This window comes from Artemia franciscana, chromosome 10, assembly GCF_032884065.1.
Source record: "Artemia franciscana chromosome 10, ASM3288406v1, whole genome shotgun sequence".
Classification (NCBI taxonomy): domain Eukaryota; kingdom Metazoa; phylum Arthropoda; class Branchiopoda; order Anostraca; family Artemiidae; genus Artemia; species Artemia franciscana.
Genome location: NC_088872.1, coordinates 5,698,948 through 5,704,947, shown reverse-complemented (window position 1 = coordinate 5,704,947; position 6,000 = coordinate 5,698,948). Strand labels below are relative to the sequence as shown.

General features: G+C 32.5%; 1 protein-coding gene across 3 annotated transcripts in view; it reads left to right on the top strand.

The window, feature by feature from the left end:
* Positions 1-2,302: 2,302 nt before the first annotated feature.
* The window catches only part of LOC136031697 (uncharacterized), a 183,382-nt gene continuing 179,684 nt past the window's right edge, over positions 2,303-6,000 (top strand). For 2 of the 3 annotated variants that reach the window (XM_065711388.1, XM_065711386.1), the window contains exon 1: positions 2,334-2,364. The gene's annotated coding sequence lies outside the window, so the exon portion shown is untranslated. Of the gene's footprint in view, positions 2,365-6,000 lie in introns of all 3 variants that reach the window. The other variant, XM_065711387.1, reaches the window with a different exon arrangement.

Sequence of the window (6,000 nt, the reverse complement as noted above, 5' to 3'; positions counted from 1 at the left end):
CAGCCCATTCCTGTCTATATATGTGAGATAAACTGTGAGGCAATAATTTTTGCTCTTTTTAAGTTTTTTTTTGTTCTTTCAAGTTTGAACTTTGCTCTTTACTTCCCTCAGTAAAACTTTTTCCTTAAATTAATATACCAATAAGACTACGCGATAAATTGAGCAAGTCAAATAATTTGTCTATGTTTATTGTTAAATTCAATTGACTAAGTTGAAAAATTCTTTTAAGACTCTTAAAAATATTACCTTAATCATAAATTTTCACTTAATTTGTTTTCTAAATACCGCTTTTTTTCTTATGGATAACTTTGTATTTCAAGTGGCAATCCCCCAAAAAATTTCTTTACCTTGGGCGCGTGTCTAATCAGACAGTTGTTGCATTGTCATTAATACCAGGTGTTTAAATTTTCTCATTTCAGCTTTTTCTACTTGTTTTAAGGTTGTATACTCAAATTTCCTACGTAATAACGATTTTCATAATAATCGACAGAGCCGGCTTAATTTAAAGGAGTTTACGAACCATTTACCTGCTGAACTGGTTCACACGGTTTTTGTTTCTTAATCCATATACTCACAGAAGCCTGATTTTGTACCTCTTTCTCCTTCTTCAAGGCTGCCAATTTCCGCTTTTGAGCTCCTGACAGACTCATAATAACAAAAAAAAATAAGATGTTGAATCACTAAGATCACAAACCATTCAATCACTTCAATTCCAATCCTTGCCTGACCCAGTTTACATAGGGTTAATGTCTTTATGCTAACTAATGCTAATGTCTCATTAATTTGAGCAGGTTTATGGTGTGCGGTAATTTCAAAACAATTGGACAGAATGGATTATGTTTATTAAAAAAAAAGAAGGCCTACAAAGGGCCCTTTGCGGTGGAAGCTCAGACCCTCTAGAAAATCAGAGATGGAAAATACCCACCTCTGCATCCTCTACATGGCGCCCCTGCTCTGGATAGAAGAACATCGTTAGGTATGGAAACCCAAGTTTTGGCTATAATTTGGCCAGGATTATGAAAAATCTATATTCACACTGGCTTTCACCCTGCTTAGTTGTAAACCAGCTTAAAGGCTTCGTATAGAGTTGAGAAGATGTTTTAGACATCCCTCCTTAAGCAATTAAATAAATCTAGTGTCTTCCTTCCCCATTCTTCATGGATTTGTGCTTCTTTTGTCTACTCATTTCATAAGTAAGCTGGTCCGGCTTCGTACCCTGGCGCCTCCCGTGAAGAATCACAACAGATTAAATCGATCCAATAAAGAGCTCTACGAGTAATTTTAAAAGGAAGTAAGGTTTCAGTTTTTCTTCTATAAAAAAAAGTCAGGAAACACTTGAGCATAGGAATGCTGCGTTGTGCCACAATTAAAAAAATGTAATAAAAAACTTTCGCACGGAAAACATTTCCCATAACTGATAGCCCCTTCCAATATTCAGTCAGATTTAAATTGTTTTTGAACCCGTTCCTGTCTTTTTCCCAATTTGTTTGTATACCTCCAGATTTGAGAAACAAACCTTTGTCTTCTTAACTACAGTAGAAAACTAAACAAAATTCTGAAGATTTATCCCATTACTTTTCCTCTTTTATTATTTAGTATTGGTGCTACCTAAGTTCTGTATTTGTTTCCCCCAATTTTTATAAGTCCCTTTATAAATTTTTTTCAAAATGTATACTACACTGGCCACATCACATAGGCAAAATGCCGGTAAGACAACTGCTGGTCTTCCTAAATATTATTAAAGAATATTTATAGATATCCTGAACGAAAATGTGAGCCATATAGATCAGACAAACATAAAACGACAAAATAAACAACTTGGATAACAGAAAAAAACAAAACTCGAGAAAATTCTGAGAAAGTCATTGAAACGTTATTAGAAAACTTTTTTCCATTTGTTTAATTTAGAAGTTTTGAATTCTTCTAGACTTTATGATCATTATTTTAAAAATCAACACCCAGTTGGACAATTTCAAGTAAATTTGATAAAACAGTTACTTGATATATGTTGTGCACCCTAACATGATAATCAAGGAGGCAGGTTTGGTCCCAAATTTGGCGGAAGTTAGTGAAAGGAAAGGAAGTCGAAAAACATTCAAACATGTTTCCAAAACCAAAATAGAACGTTTTTAGAGATGTGAACTGCTGGCTTTAGTGAAAGAGGCAAGGTGAAAATGTTTACATTGTTCCAAATTTTAAATGCTTTGATTTAAATCTTTTTACATTTGAAAACTCGGCTGTTCCTTCGCAGCTGGTTAGTTTTTCAAATGGTTTAGCAAACTTTGTTTTTTACGATTGTTCAGCTACGAGAAAATTCTCGCAAAAGTTTTCAAAGTGCTTTGAAGTGGAAATTGGAATTAAACGGTGATTTGATTAGAATTTCGTTTCTTAGAAAAAATTATTTTATAGCCGTCATTGGAGAGTAGCCTAGGTTTCTGTGATGTTTGACCATTAATAAAAACTGTTAGAGAGCTTTAAAGTTAAGACAATGATAAAAGGGATAAAATATCTTTCAACCATCTTTTGAACTGACTTATTAACTTGAAATAAAAAAAGGTAGAATTCTACTTAATTGACTTCTTGCTATCTCAGAAAGGGTTTAGGTTAGGAAAATGGAACTTTCAGGGATGAATCTACAGGCTAAAGTATGTCCCGGGAAGGTATTTTGAAGTACCTACCTCCACTCCTTCTCCCTCTAGAGGGCCCTGACCTTTGATGACCTTTAAAAATATGTGTGTTATAGAAGTGAAACCTTGCAAAATAGATCTTCTGCTTAATTGAAGTACAAAAAAGTAGTTTTCAGCTTCATAACTTTGCTCAGTTCCATTTTATAAGGTTTTAAAGATATGCAAATACATTTCCTAAATTTTGAAAAAAAAAAACATTGATATGGCTCAAAATTCTACTCAAATCGCAGGAATTGCATTTTCAAAACTAATGCCAGAGAAAAAGCAACTAGTAACTGAAAATTAAGGTAAAATGTTGTTTTGTCAAAATTTCAATAGGTATATACTGTCATGTTGACAAATTTCAGGGCCCTCTAGAGGGATAAGGAGTGGAAGGTACTTTAAAATACCTTCCCAGGACATACTTTAGCCTGTAGACCCATCCCTGAAAGTTTCATTTTCCTAACCTAAACCCTTTCCAAGATAGCAAGAAGTCAATCAATTAGAATTTTACATAAAAAAAAAATATGCTGAAAAAAGTTGATAATATATAAAATGAAGAAAACAGTGGCATCAATTTGTCAAAATGTGATGTAGTAGGTTTACTTAGACATCCACCTTTTGGAGAAAATGCCCTCCTTTTTTATGCTCTCTCCTTCCACAATAAAATTTCGTTTTGTTCTCATTTTTGGGTAAAATTCTACTTTTAGCTAGTTTTGGCTATCTTGCAAAGGGGTTAGGCTAGGGAAATGAAACTTTCAGGGATGGGTCTACAGGCTAAAATATGTCTTGGGGAGCTATTTTGAACTACCTGCATCCACTCCTTCTCCCTCTAGAAGGTCTCTATGCCTATATGACAGGTCTATACCTATTGAAATTTTGACAAAATAATATTTTACCTTAATTTTCAATTACCAGTTTCTTTTTCTCTGGCTTTAGTTCTGAAAATGCAATTCCTGTTATTTGAGTAGAATTTTAAGCCATATCAGTTTTTTTTTAATTTAGGAAATGTATTTACATATCTTCAAAACCTTATAAATTGGGATTAAGCAAAGTTGTGAAATGAAAAACAATTTTGTTGTATTTCATTTAAGCAGAAGATCTATTTTACAAGGTGTTTCTTTTGTAATAAACAGGTTCTTAAAGCTCATCAAAGGTCAGGAACCTCTAGAGAGAGAAGGTGTAGAGGTAGGTACTTCAAAATACCTTCCTGGGACATACTTTAGCATGTAGACCCATCCCTGAAAGTTTCATTTTCCTAATCTAACCCCTTTTCAAGATAGCCAAAAGTAGCTGAAGTAGAATTTTACCTATTACCATTTTGACAGGCTAATTGACACCATATATAGCCTAACTATTATGTATATTATTATTATTAACAACAATAATGGTAACATTGTATATAAATACAGAGCAGTTCATATAATTAACCTACAAATTAAGTGAACATACCACTTGATATCATTTTATATGTCTATTCTGAATATTCTTTCTATGGTTTTTGGTATAAATAGGGCTAAAATTTTGGTTTCAAACTTACTGTTTCATAATAAAATTTATTTTGTCAAAGTTATACAATCTGCAAGCATTGATTTGGCACAATTAAGCTAGATAAAAAAAAATTCAAAACAATTTATCCATTTTTCCATGCACCATCTTTCCTCTGTCAGCTATGATGTTTTTCAATGTATTGGTAAAATGGCAGTTTTTAAGTGGCCTAACAGAATAAGAAGAAAACATGACAGATTTGTAATGAACTTTGTTTTGTTCAACTTAATCTTGACAAATCAGTGTTTGTGAATTAGACTATACAACTTCTACAAAATTAATTTATAATGAAATGTTAAGGCCATGATTAAGTGAACTGATTGAACACAACAATCCCATGTTAAAATTAAAGATTTATATTTAAAAAGTACTCAAGTATTCATTGGCAGAAGATACCACTTTTAATATCAGACTGTAGCTTCTTGAAGATGCTACAAAATGTTTGCTAGGATTTTGCTCTATTTCCTCTAATTGCTTAGAAATCTTAGAAAACTTCTAGATCTTTTTCACAAGTGTACTATATGAAGGATATTGCTTTTAGAACAAAATTGGTACTATCATGAGCAGAAGACAATAACCTGTAAGATGATTACAAGCATTTTTTGATGTGTTTTCCTGTTTTCAAACAGTCCCATAGAATTTCTTCAGCTACCTGAAATTTTTACAAGTTTTTTGCCAGAAAGAATTGTTTCAGATCACCCTAGAGACCAAATTGACAAGCTGGTATAATTAACCTGCTATTTCCGCCAATGAATAAGTAGCCTACTACTTGAAGGGTTTTTGACAATCAATGGTCTCTAGAGAATTGAGAGACAGAAGGCTAACCTAACTTCAATTTTGAATCTTAATGTTTTCAAGTTCACTTAATCATGGCTTTAATTTTGAAGCAAATATTTCAACCCATTTTTATATCAAAAACTATAGAAATAAACTATTACTTTCAAGGATCATAAAAGGCCTTAAAGTTGAATTTGTGAAATAATCAATTATTATATTAAAAAAAAGCACAAGAGTGAAATTGAATGGTGTTTTCACTTTATTCAAAGGTCAGTTATATGAACTGCTCCATATTTACCACATAGGCTCCTCAGAAAGAAACGTTTTGTAGAACATAAGTAGTGCCAGAGCTGTTTAAAAGGAGTGTTAGAGGGACTAGAACAAGCTGTCCTGGGTGTATCAGCTTGGGAATCATTTACTGGGTCAAATTTTTACTTAGCTTTGCCTATTTTGCTTAGGATATATTAGGGTTTGGAGGGGTGCTGTAATTTATTTTTCCCCAAGCCAGGAACAGATCTGAGTAGTACCAATAGATTCCTTATTTTATACTCTTTTAAGTCTCTTTTTTTTCTGACAATAAACCCCAACTGCCATATACAAAAAACACACTAAAAATACACTAAAACAATTAAATTCTTACTTTATGTCAAACACTCACTCATCAATAATTGCTCATATTTATTTGTTTTAGTTCATTCTTCTTATCATTGGTTTTGTTTTTTAAAGTTTTTTTTTCTTTAATAGTTAGATGTTTCAATCTCTTAGGTTGTAGCTTGACTCTCTGACATTTCAAATCAATGTATAAATTTGTATAATGATGGCTCTGTCTGTGATTTTTATGGGTTATATACTAAACTCTGCTTAAGCTATTATGAAGCAACTTTTGTTGAAAGTTTAGATTCAAAAGTATAATGCAAGTCAACAGAATCAGCAATGTTTTGTTTAAGCTTGACCTAGGGATATATCTCGCTCTATTAGGGGGGGGGGTGATTTACAGTAGGCAAATACA